Source organism: Miscanthus floridulus, chromosome 6, assembly GCF_019320115.1.
Source record: "Miscanthus floridulus cultivar M001 chromosome 6, ASM1932011v1, whole genome shotgun sequence".
NCBI classification, from domain to species: Eukaryota; Viridiplantae; Streptophyta; class Magnoliopsida; order Poales; family Poaceae; genus Miscanthus; species Miscanthus floridulus.
This window is the reverse complement of record NC_089585.1, coordinates 4,420,249-4,434,181: the sequence shown is the minus strand read 5'-3', so window position 1 is coordinate 4,434,181 and position 13,933 is coordinate 4,420,249. Positions and strand designations below refer to the sequence as shown.

Below are 13,933 nucleotides of genomic sequence, written 5' to 3'. Positions count from 1 at the left end.
GTTGCCATGAGATTTTCGTGTTAAGTGAATACTTATGCAGCGGAAATTCTTTTGGGTAGTTAGAAATTTATTTTTTCGTTGTAAAATGTAGGACTGAGACGTGTAAAGGCCACGACTCTCAAGAAAGAGCATCAGTGGAACTTAATTTCCTACTAATGTTCATGTGCATTCTATTTATGTAGCCGATCTACTGAGACTGACTAATAACTTCATAGTATGGTTAAAAAATTGCCATGAGCAATTGCATTTGTTTACATAGAAATTGAACCCACAACTGAAAAATGATCGTTAAAAAATTGCTGCACATAGCTCTTTGCTACCGAAGCTACTCTCCACACTCTTTTTACTTTAGAAAAAATACACAGAGACCGGAGAGCTCCGATCCAGACCCTCAAAATGCAGTTACCTATTCAAATATCAGGCCACATTGTGGTTGTGCAACTCAATGTAGGAAAAAAAAACACATTATATCATACAAAACTAAAAACACAAAGGTTTCGAAAAAAAAAACTAAAAACACAAAGGAGGGTTAGAACATAGAAACATCACTTACAGATTATTGGTAGAAGAAATCACCAACCACAGAGAAGAAAAAGAAGACTGGAAGAGGGCTTTGTAGCTGCAGCCGAAAGAGGAACATGCAACCAACCTAACATCCTGCTCTTGAGAAATCTATGCCCGGCCGGATCAGATGCAGGGAGTAGTCCATCATGCGGGGAACAAAAGACGTCCTATACCTCCTCAGTTTAACGCACAGGAGTATATGTTGCTTTGCCGCAACCGACGAAGTGACGAACGACCAGAAAAGCCATGGAGTCCAGGACCTTTGACATATAGAGCTGTTTTCGATCGTCACAGGAAGTAAATTTCCATGGGTTGTCGACAGCAAGCGTCAAGCCCCTGCACCTCAGTGCTGGTTATTGGCATGGGAGCTATGCGCAGTAAGCAGCTAGGCTTTCTGATTTCTTGCTAGAGGAGATGTTTGGCCATGATATATAGCATAACAAGAGAAAATCTGACACAGGTTTTATTCATGGAAAGTGACGATTCATTCAGGCCTCAGGCCTTGTTTAGATCCCATCAAAGTTCCAAAGTTTTTTCACTCTCTCTCCATTACATCAATTTTTAGCCGCTTGCATGGAGTATTAAATGTAGGTAAAAAAAATAACTAATTACACAGTTTAGTTGGAAATCACGAGATGAATCTTTTGAGCCTAGTTGGTCCACGATTAGACAATATTTACCAAATAAAACGAAAATAGTATTATTCATCGGGTTAAAAAAAATTTCAATCTAAACAAGGCCTCAATGTTTCATTTGTTTGGAAGCAGTATTGGTTTCCGTTTCATGTATGTATTTCATTTATTTGGGAAGCACTATTGGTTTCCGTGTCATACATGTAGTCCATGTGAGGATGATCAGTTATTAGGAGGCAGGCATCATAGCCATCATAGCAAATGCAAACTGCAAACCTTTTGGATGCCTCGAGGACTGCTGCCTGAAAGGACAGAGGTTATTAGTGACTTGGTAGGGCCCTTAGGATGATGTAGTTTCACGAAATTGCAGAGAAATATGTAGTGGGGTTTTACTTGATAAGAGTAAGAGATTTGATTGCGTTAATATTGTTTGATATGAAGAATTTCTTGAAAAATATTGCAAATATGTGCTTGTACTGCTTTATGAGAAAACGTACAAGATAACAAGAATCTTGTGTGGATCTTTTTTGTTTTGATGAGTGACAAGTTCAGCGAAATTGTGTCCTTTTGTGCTAATTGTACAAGCGTTATGAGTAATAGTTTTGGCTATAAACATAATGTTAGATCCTGCTCTAATGACACAACACATGTTTAAACTTTAATTGTCATGGTGTTTTTTTCGTTGTAATGTATGGACGTAAAAAAAATTCCATAGGAGGAATTTAACAAATGAGCAACGACGCAACACCCAAACTCAGGAGCATATTGAAGCAACAAATGAAAGAATCTGGGTGAAACATAGTCTGAGTAAGCGCACACAAAGAGATAAATAAAAAGATGTAAAGAAATTGTGGGTGCAACAATTTGAATAACTAATCCAATCAATCTATACCTACTAATAAAGAAACAAAACTTTAGCCCTTTTTTTTTTGTCCGTCTTCCTTTAACTATCGGACAACGGTAAATTTCCTACATCTAGACTTATATATATATATATATCCCGTGGATACGGAGTCCCGTTCCAAAACATATTGGGTTCATATGTTCATCAACTCTCCTATTTTTATTATAATATATTATTGGGCATGAGTTCTTCTAAGGTAACATAGTTCAAATCCTAATCCAAATAGGATTGATTGTTGCTCTATTGCTGGCCAAGCGCCCTCATACGTCCATGTTTTTTTTCCTCCTAGAGTCCCTATATTGTTGCTCGCAATATTGCCGATTACGATTTTGATTTTGTTTGACCGTGTGTCTCCGACCAGGACTCATTAGTGTGCCGTACCATGGCGGGACTGTACGAGAACGCGCGTGGGTGCAGCTGTACGAGAACGCGCAGGTTGTTGCCGACTTCGCATCGTGTATCTAGCTCACAGATGGCAGGTTCTACGAGCCTTGCTGGTGTTGGGTGGACATGTTCGAGTCGATCAACAAAAGGCCCAGAGGATGGTGTGCATCGTCGGGTGCCCTGGCGAACTCCAACGTCGTGCTGGTGCGTGAGCCGCGGCTACCGTCAACGTCGGCGTCTGAGAATCTCCGTGATCTGCTCATCTGAAAGGCGAACGAGGGCGTCAGCGTCACGGTGCCGGATGCCCGTCTGGGCGAGGACTCCCTCCACAGAAAGCCAGGTCATGTGATGGCGGAGCGATGTCTATGTGAAGACTGAAGACCGGTGAACGGCGACTGACGACCGCTGGCAACCGAGTGAAGAGCGACGTCTATGTGGAGACGGGCCAAATTCGCATAGGACCGGGGCACGGGACTCGGCATGTGTCGCCACGAGGTGCAGGACTTGGCATCTGCCGCCGCGGGGCCTGGGACTCGGCGTGCGTTGTTTGTTGTTTTAAATCTCGATCGGCATCCGTGCTCATCGGGTTCGGCGTGCGCCACCGCGGGGCTCTGCGTTGAGGCCGACAACCCACTCGCCGGCACGTAGTGGGCGCACACCCGAATTTCATATCGGAACGCCAGAGCAAGCGGGCGCGGAGAGGACCGCTAGCACAATGCAGGTAACCCCTATTCTCCCCTCCCTTTCGTGGCAGTGAAGGACGTGGGTGTATGACACATAACTGGATGACGGCTGCAAGTAGCGTGCTTGTCGTAAGCACCGTGACAATACGGCGCTGGCGGCTGCCTAGCCGTCAGCTTGACATCACCGCGTAGACGTAGCAACTAACTGCAGTGCTTGGTCGTGAGTCGTTTCCATCAATCTTAGATCCCATGTCCTACCTGCCTGGTGGTTGTTCGATATGATGCCTCAATAGGAAATAAATATTTTTGTATTTTACACGGGAGAAAGAATCTAGCAAAGTATTAATTTTGATATAAACTTCATAGGACATTGTTCTATTATTGCCAATATTAACTTAAATTATAGATGACCAATTTCATGAAAGGATAAACCATAGCATTTATGTTCTCATTTCTCTTATATATACTCATTCGACCGTTGCAACGCACGGACATATTTGCTAGTATAATATGACGAGCAATGGCCCGCCTATATATATGCATGGGGCCGAATGTGCCATTGCCAATTCTTCAATTCGTCCTCGTCCCACGGCCCTGCCCCTAATCATCTCCACGCGCATGATGCAACTGTCCGTGCCGGCGTTCTTCCAAGTTCCAAGTAATTTTCTCTTGGCTCTCATGTATGGATCCAGATCAAACGTCGAGGAGCAGTCGACGACGACGTCTCGTCGCCGTACGTATGGATTGCAATGCGCCTATGCCAGGCTAGCTACTACTCTACTAGTAGTAGATCAGAATGGTCGTACTTGGATTGGATAGGCTATGATCATTGATCGATCGATCTGACAGACAGAACGCAGGCCGTCGTGCACGCCGTGCATGAGTGCTAGCCGCATGCAGTGAGCACCGCAGTGAGCTGTTGCCTGTGCGTTTTGCTGATCGATCGAACAACGGGCGGGGCGGTTAGGTGCGGCACATGCATGATGGCTAGTAGCTACTAGTCATTAGTCAAGGTGACGTGATCAGTACGTGACTCTGCGTGGTCACCGTTCGTTTTCTTCTTTTGTTTTGACAAATAAAGACAATGCCCCGAGCATCTTCTACCTAAGCCTATTGTCTTAGGAGGTCTATGGCAGATATAGGCAAACAAACACAAGATCTGCCCATCTGATGCAGCTGCAGGTCAAAACTAAACAACATAAGCTATGCTGTTCGGCTGATGGTTAATGTACCATTGCTGATAAGTCGAGTTGATAAGATCAACATGTCCAGCTAGCCAGTGTTGATCCAGTTACAGCCACTCTAGTTTAGGCAAACAAATATACGCGCCCTGGATTCCTGGAGGTGATATCAGGCGGTTGCCCAAGATCGACTTGGAGAGCCACAGCAGCGAGGAGCTAGCCTACGACTACGACGTCGCCTGTAAGGTGGAATTCAAGAACGTGGAGTTGTACTAGGGACCCGTGACCCCGTGAGGCGGCAATGACGACCCGAGAAGCTCATCTTGCCGAGCCTCAGCCTGCACGTGCCGCGTGCCGGCATGTCACATGGTGTGTGTGTGTGTGTGTGGCACAGGGAACGTTAGGTACTCCTTGTACATCAATGTGTACGTCATAAAAAAGAAAAGTGATTTCCTAAAAATAGTATGACACCAGCTGGTAGTTACGTAGGACGCAAGTGCGAAACACATCCTCCTTTCTGTTGTAGGGAGGATACGTTCTGTGATCTCTGAGATGGCGGGTGTCTACGAGAGCGTGCTCGCGCTGTCGACGTCGGGCACAGTCCCGCCGGACTTCGTGCGTTCGGCGCAAGACCAGCCTGGCCCCAACGCGTTCCGCGGGGACTCTGTGCCGCCGGAGGCCCCGCTGCCGGTGATTGACATGTCAAGGCCGGAGCGCGGCGCGCTCATGGCGGACGCGGCCACGGAGTGGGGGCTCTTCCAGGTGGTCAACCACGGCGTGCCCGCGGCGGCGATGTCGGAGCTGCAGCGGGTGGGGAGTAGCTTCTTCGCGTTGCCGCGGGAGGAGAAGGAGCAGCACTGCACGGGGTCCGGGTCCTCCGTGTACCCCGCTACCGGAAGCATCGAAGGCTACGGCATCGGCATCACGGGTCCGAGAGGGTCATCTAGGGATTTGGAGGGCAAGAAGAACTGGGAGGACTACTTGTTCCACTACGTGGCGCCGCCCACCGTCGTCAACCACGACATCTGGCCCAAGAACCCCGCCGGCTACAGGTACATACATGTATATACTGTACGTGCTCAGTCGTTAGCTATTTGTTTCCCATGAAGAAGAATCTTTTTTTTTGAAACTCCCATGAAGAAGAAATCGGCAGCATGCATGCATGTGACATGTCATGTGTGTGTGTTCGCTCGCAGGGAGGCCAACGAGGAGTACTGCAGGCACATGCAGCGGCTGACGCGCGAGCTGTTCGGGCACCTCTCGCTGGGCCTCGGCTTGGAGAAGGACGCCATGAGTGAGGCCTTCGGTGGAGACCAACTGGTGCTGCTGCAGAAGATTAGCTACTACCCGCCATGCCCGCAGCCGGAGGTCACGCTCGGCATTGCGCCGCACACCGACATGTGCGCGGTCACCGTCCTGCTGCCCAACGACGTCGAGGGGCTCCAGATCTTCAAGGACGGCCGCTGGCACGACGTTAAGCACGTGCCCGAGGCACTCATAATCTTCATGGGCGATCAGATCGAGGCAAGCGCTCTGTTAATCACTTCCACGCCTGCTAATACGGCGTCCTTATTCCGTCCATTTGTCAATACATTATATAGAGATTTTGAGCAACGGGAGATTATAAGTATGTAGATTTTGAGCAACGGGAGGTACAAGGCCGCGAAGCACCGTGTGGCCGGGGGAGCTCGTCGTCGGGCCGCACCAGCAGCTCGCCGCCGCCGACAGCCCAGCCAAGTACAAGCCTAAGAAGTACAAGGACTACCAGTTCTGCAAGAGCAACCTGCTTCCGCAGTAGGCTACCAGTCAGCCGTCATATCTCCATCGACATGCTCCCCGTGTGAGGGCCTACGCACTCGATCGTTTTTATATTTATTAGTAGATAGATATAAATAATTGCCTGCGCGTTGCAAGATGCAATGAGAGCAACAAAAATTATACGAGATATTTTGTAGCCAAGTCAAAATCAAGGCCATGATAATTTTATTTTGCACGCATGTTGTATATGACAATGACCAAATATGATCATGTTAGCCAATGTCTCATGGTCTTTGTCCTTGGTTTCAATTCATTCCATACATGATAGGCTGTTGGAATTGGCCAACTCACTATGGTGCAACCATGCAAGTATCGAGTGTTGTATTCCTAATCCGGTACATGGCGTTATGTACGTAGTGGTTGGATATGTCCTGATAAATTTGAACTTTATTTATAAGGTTGTATTGAAACGTTTTTATAGCAGCTTTTCAGCAATATTTATGTTGCCAGGTTTACTTCCAATGTAATCTTCTCATACAATCAACACTACTACACAAATAATTTTACGAGGCGATGCCTTTTTATTAACCGAGGCGTTTGCAAAATCCGACCGCCTAGGTTAATGCCTGGGATTAACGAAGGAGGTCCTTTTTATTAACCGAGGCAGTCACAATTAACCACTAGCACGATTTGAGTATATATACGGTGACGACTTAGGGTTTCACTCATTCTCTCCTCTCCCTCACCACTCTCACTTCCTCTCCCTCACCTCTCTCAGTTGTGCAGGCTAGGTCTCACGAGCACGGCGCCCCACCCCTCTCCTCCCGGTGGCACCCCACCTCTCCCCTCCCCTCCCCTCCCGGCGGCACGCGCTGTAGGATCCCTGGTTACCCTAGAGGGGGGTGAATAGGCATGTTAAAACAAAACTTAAACTTTTGTCAAATTCAACGCATGGCACTGCCGCTCAATTCCCATGGAGCCTGCCGCTCTACGGCGGCACTATCGATCTAACAAACGGCGGCACTGCTGCACCTACAGACAACTTCAAGATAGTAATTCAAAATCAGTGAAAGGAAAACTTGAATCCAAGAATTTAGTGAGGTCCCTGCAGGTGTGTAGAATATAGGGTCGATAACAAGAAGTGGTTGGAACCCACACCACACAATAGTAGATTGGCCATAACACTAGAAATCATCTCAGAACAATATGAATCATAAGAAATGTAAAACAAGCACAAGGTAACACAATGATTTATCCCATGGTTTAGCATCGCCACTAGGCTTGCCCTAAGTCAATGTTATGAGGTTAGCCATTAAGACTTAGGGCTTTCCCAACCCTTCCTCGTTCTTAAGTCAAGAGAGTTTAACTCTTGAGATGAGGGGTGAGTCTCTACTAGTTGCACAGAGTTGGTTACAACCTCTCGGGGCTACCACACAAGTTAGCAAGCTCCACGGGTGATGCCCTAGCTGGCTAGGAGCGAAGCTCCAAGAGTAACAAACACAACTGCCGGCCAAAATGTGAACCAAATGCTCTTTGGAGTTTGGGAATTAGTGGATCTACTCTCTAATCGAGTTTGACACCTTTTTCTCTCAAGGATTGATGGAGAAATCAATGGAGAAGCTTGGGAGCTCAAGGTCACCAATGGAGGAGAGAGAGAAGAGCATTTTCAGCTTCTGCACGAACTAAACGGTTGGGGTCAAAGAAAGAACATTGGAGGGGAAACAGAAAGGTATAAATACCTATCAGTCCCCAATGGTCACTTAAGTCACGGCAGTGCCTCTCTCCAAGTACGGCACTGCCGCACCAAGCAAGACAGTAAGGGTAAAGAATAAAGTGTTGGCTATCTTGGCTAAGTAACTAAGGATGTAAGTGTTAGATTGAGCACTTGGTAGCACACTTTAGCTTAAGCAATGTGTCCCCTTTTATAGTACGACATTTCCTATACTCAAATTTGAAATATAAAAGAACTTAAAACTCCTTTGAGTTTAAATCCTTCAACAATCATAATTGGGGGATCCTCCGTTTTGTATAACATCCTCAAATATTGATTCCCTGCTTATCATCTCAATAAATCTCATTAGTCCTCTAATTAGGTGATCATTATGATCAAAACCCACAATTAGGGTTTGATTGCACTTTCACCGCGCCCCGCCCCACCCCTCCCGGCGGCTTAGGTGAGGCCAAATTCAGCGGCTTGGGTAAGCGGCCCCTCTGGCAGGCATGGGATCCTCCTGGGGGGAGCGGCCCCACCGGCGAGCGTGGGAGGCAGCGCGGTGGGATACGGAGGCGGTGGGCGTGACGCTCTTGCAGCGGCACGGGTGGCGCGGGGCACTCTCTGGCAGTAGTGGTGTGGCTCTACTCTCCCTCACCTACAGCGTGAGGATGATGTGGGGCCACACCCGGATCGCCACCGACGACGAGGACTGAGGAGCACAAGGCGAGCGATCACCATCAGATCCGGCTAGGGGAGCCCAGATACGGCGAGGAGGAGGTCAGATTCGGCGAGGAGGAGCCCGAATCCAGCGAGCTCGTGCGGTGGCATGGCTCGGTGGCGGTTGCAGATCCGACGAGCAGAGCGGTGACGTGTGGATGTGCTCGCTAGGCTTATCCACATTTTTTTATTTGATTTACCGAGGCGGGCATTTGAACCGCCTCGAAAAAGATTCATTTACTGCACTAGTAGAGAAACGACTTTCGATTCGCACCTTTAGTCTCAGTTGTATTGGGGTTCGGGACTAATGCTAGCATTAGTCCTGGTTCTAAATTTTACAAGCACCAAAAACCCTTTTATCCCAGTTGGTAACACCAACTAGGACTAAAGGGTGGCTTTTAAGGGTGACACCAACCCAGACTAAAGGCCTTCTGTTGGAATTTATAAAGTGCAAATAGAATATGAAGGATTCCGTAAGCGCATAGAATACCATTGTAGCATTTTATCGGGAGTATTTCAGGTATCGTTATTTATATTTTATCACAGGAAAACAATGGAGTAAAGATTTATTGGATAACAAAAGAATGTCTACTAATCAACATACTAGCATAGCTAAAGCAAGGGGTAAAGGTAATGATAGGAATTAAGCATAATGACACTCAGGAAATAGATCTCTAAGATAATGTAAACTAGTCAACTCGGGAGAACAACGGGTGAGGTAGATTCCTATGATATTCTTATTACATGGTCAAAGTATATATACACCCAACTATAGCTAAGACTAACTCTACTCTTGTGCACTTTGAGACATCACTTAGACAGTAGAGTATCTGCAAAAGATAACTCTACTGACGCGACTACAGTCCTATAATTTAAGAACTTGCTCAATTCGGAGTGGACTACAAAGGATAGATGGGGTTGTCACCTCCCGCTGCTACCACCCAACCAGAAAATAGGGTGCACTCACAGGCAGAGCATCGTATAAGCACCATGCTTACATGAGACTTGGCTACTTAGCCTAATCGGTAAACTAGCATGCTAAGCGCTCTATGAACCCGCACACAAAAGTAATGATAACCATAACTAAGCAAGATATATATTTAAAGTAACATAGCCATGTAGATAAGAATATGATAAATTGATAATAAGTTTTACAAGATGTAGAAGTAAAGATACAAGGCTTTGCCTAGCCTCCAAGACTAGACCAAACTTGAGCATGAGCCCAACTCGACCCTCACACCCGAGCTACTAATCTACTACATTGGAGAGCTCTAGATCTAATCCTCCTAGTGTGTCTTGATCGAAATGAGAGATATGAATTCGGGTTTCAGGGATCTGCCGAGGGAGGGGGGTAGGGGTTAATATATATAGGTCGGAGCACCAATCCTGAGCCCTCGGATCAAACCGACTTGAATAAACAGCAAAGCTTATAGGAAACTGACTTTCAAAGCGGAGACTGACTGGTGGGACCCACAGGCCAGTCGGTCGGCCCCACATGGCAGCCCCTCAGGGTCTGCTTTGGTGGAGAGCCTCATATAGTCTTCTAGAATCTTCCCACATTGTTTTACGTGGTGAAATTCCATAATTTCCTTTGATGAATAGGTCCCCCATGATGATTTTCTAGATAAACCCTGTTGAAAACATAGATTCGCCAAAACTTATGGAATTTATTAGTTTAAACTCCAGACCTATGTTTGGTGATGGAATTAAGTATATATGAAGGATATATGGACGATTTATGATTTATGTTAACGGCCGTCAACAAGCTTCTCCACACTTAACCTTTGCTCGTCCCTGAGTAAAACTAAATTCAGCAATAGATCAGGAGTTGCTACATGTTTTCACTCCTCAAAGTACACATGCGTTCAATCAGAAATTCTCCTCTGGATTAGAACAAACTGTTCTGACTTTCAAACTTATCCATATTACCTTCAACCATGGGGCTTCTTAGCCTTCACTGGGATCTTGAGCAATTAAAAGACAAAACAATCAAGTCAAGTACTATGTCTTAAGTTCTTTATTCCACCATTGTTCCAGAGTTTTTATAAGTTTTTCAAAATAAAACTCAAGGATTCTACTGTATGACACTCTCAAGTCTCTCAATATATATGGTATTTGTGGATCCTCACTAAGGCAATAAAGATGTTATGCCTTTTCTCTTCCTACTAGTAAGGCTTATGTGGAGTTCTTGGGTAGAGAGAAAGCTAGAGCATACTTGTAATGCATATATTATAAAGTCAAACAACGGATCCAAAGAGAGTTGAGTCATACAATCAAATAAAGATGTGCATGTGTGTGGATGTATGGTAGATATATATATGGTGGCTAACCTAATTCTACTTTGCTCCTTGAAAACGTATCTCTCTTTTGAAACTTAGATACATTTCCTAGAGAACAGGGGCTATCTTATTCATCTCTCTTTCTCTTTTTTTAGGTGGGCATCTAAGTACCCATCGTTTTCAATATCTCGAACACTTTTGTGTCCATTTTTTCTCAACTCTTTTTGTTATGAATAACTTTTGCATAGCCCCATGCCTCTTTTCTGCAACAGAATTTGAGAGAGATATCAACCAGAACTTTGAGCATTTATTTGGTGGATGGAAAACCTAATAAGCATGTTTTTGTGTTCACCCCCAGTGTAGGAGTAAAACATTTTTGGGTGAATCTAGATGGAATGGCATATTTTTGCGCCTACCCCCAGTGTAGGAGTAGTGCATATGTGGGTGGAGTGTACGTGATCTTGATTTTAAGCGCATGACAAACCTCTCATAAGGGTCAACAAACCTTGACAAAGCTCAATGCAAAACAAGCAGCATATATGTGGAAGTTTTCCTAGCCTAAAAATATGTATGGCTCTGGTGGGAATTCAAGCTTTATCATAAAGGAACTCATCATGTCATTTTTATGTTTTTCAAAAGATAAATCTCCAGAACTTTAGTGTCACTCGGAACAAGATAAAAAGTAGCTCAAACCTTCTCGTATCATATCCATCAATTACCTAGACTTAGATCAAGCATATGCTACCTATGAGTTTCAAGTTCAGAGTAAATCCTTATATCAAAACAATCTTATCTAAAACTCGGGAGAATTCAAGGCTGAAAAACAAGGTACTTAAAAGAAATTACAACAGAGTAACTATTCATCATTTTATTTTAAGAGATTATCTTCAGAGTTCCTTTTTATTTTATTAAGTTCTTTAAAAATAAATTAAAGCAAACTAGACACACTCCCTTTATTTTGTTTTCATTTTAGTTCACACATTATAACTATATATTTCTATAAAGATAACTTTTTATTTTATTTTTAGTTATTCATCTTTTTTAATATATATAAAAGCAAACTAAGAATAATAAAAGGAAAAGAAATACTTATCTAGATACATGGGGATGCCTTTTCCCCCTAGCTGGTTGTTGTCAGTGGTTGCTCAACTGAGGTGGCTGGATGTGGAGGTGCTGGAACAGAGCCTCCCAATTTTGATTTTGTTGTTGCTGTTGTTGCTGGAGGCTGCCATCTCGTGTCCCATGCTTACCTACCATTGTGCATGATTATGTAACTGTACCTTGTATGGTAGCTGTCCTCTCATCAATGGTTGAGCCTATTGTCGATTCAGAACTTCCACTTGTAGAATTTGAGAGATCGACTCCCCCACACTTTACTCGAAGTGTGTTATGCTCATAAGGACAAGGTAGAGATCAAGTTCATAGACTCTGTTGGTGGAAAAGCACCAATAGAACCAAAACCTTATTTATTCTTCTCCAACCTTAGGCACATTGAATTATGATAAGATTGATGTTGTGTGTATTGTTCATTTATAACATGGGTGATAAGATAGAAGGATGAGTATGAATGTAGCATTTTGACTATGACAAAAAGAGTGAAGTTGCTTAACCTATGGAAGGAATTGTCCATCTTTATATAATGTATCAAACTTTTCATGACTATGACTATCATCTTCCAAAGATAAGATATGCAACATTTTAGCTCATTTGGTTAAGACCGAGATCAAGAAAGTGGTTGCTAGGAACAAACTTAAGGAACAAGACATGTTGAGTTAATCCTAGTTGAATCAAGCAAAGTTATAACTCAAACGTGTTTGTGTCTTCATTTATGTGCATATCAGATCAAGAGGAAAATGATGACCACTTACCTTAAGATGTTTACCTTTATTATTTGAGCGAAATGACACCATGTGATGAAGGAAGATGACTTGTGGTGGTCTTCTCTTCCTGCTTGAAGATTCCTTGCTTGAGCTGTTCATGAGTATCTTGTCTCCTATGTCGCACTCTTCTTTCTATTCTTTGTCATGCCATTTTTTGTTCTTCTTTGTGGATCTTGTCATTCTGTTTGGACCTTCTGTTCTACTCATTTTTTCTTCTCTACAAAGGATTAGTGGACAACACATACCTGAAGCAATATACAAATGCTTCAAAGTAAGGATAGTGTTGTCATAGAGCTGAAGGTCATCCTCTATGTTATAACAGAGTTGGTTTAACATCTTAATTAGCATAGAATTTTATTCCATGTTTTAAATAATGTGCCTTTATTGTTCACCACTACTTCAAATTTTCAATAAGGTTAAGGCAAAGAGTGTGTGAAATTATTTTGAAGAATACCTTAAACCTAGATTTGTTTTTCTACAAATGATCTCCTAACATTCTCAACCGAATACAAGTATGTTTTGATCCCAATGATTATGTTTAAATAATATTCCAAGACATACTTATAACAGAACAAGGAAGCTTGAAAGACTCAAGAGATTTATTCAAGTAGAAACAAGAATATGTATGGGTGAACCAAAGAAGCATGATTATTTAAATTTTTACTTGTTAGAGATTTAACAAGTTGAGCTCATCATAAAGGTAGGGATGACTAAGACAAACTAGCAACATGACATGAGATGATTTGAAGAACTCCATCCCCTATACTTGAATTTGCTAATGTAGAATCATGTTGGATGAATAGAATTCTCCTGTGAATGTGATTTTATGTTGCATAATGCTTGGTTGGATATACCCTATGTTTTCCTTCATTTTATTGAAGTGATTAATGACAAACATACTTGAAGGAGGCTTATCCGATTTACCATTTGGCGAGAGCTCATAGTCCATTGAGCAGGACCTTTCCTTACATTAAGCTTTGTCTTTGCACCATCCGATGAGGATACGGACAATTGCATGCTCTTTTTCCATCAACTTTTCTTGATTTTCGTTGATTCTTGGTTGACAGTTGGGGTCCATTGGAGATGTAAACTCAAGTTCTTCCTTGGTTGTCTTTGTCCTCTAATGGCATGGCAGAGAGTTCTTCTTTGTTTGTTAGTGATACGCCAGCCATTTTAATAGTTGAGGAAGGAACCTCATTGGAATTTGCATGAAAGCTTCATCTCCGATGACTTAGGG

General features: G+C 43.8%; 1 pseudogene; it reads left to right on the top strand.

The window, feature by feature from the left end:
• Window positions 1-4,747: 4,747 nt before the first annotated feature.
• Window positions 4,748-6,558, top strand: LOC136457457 (flavonol synthase 1-like; annotated as a pseudogene).
• Window positions 6,559-13,933: the final 7,375 nt, after the last annotated feature.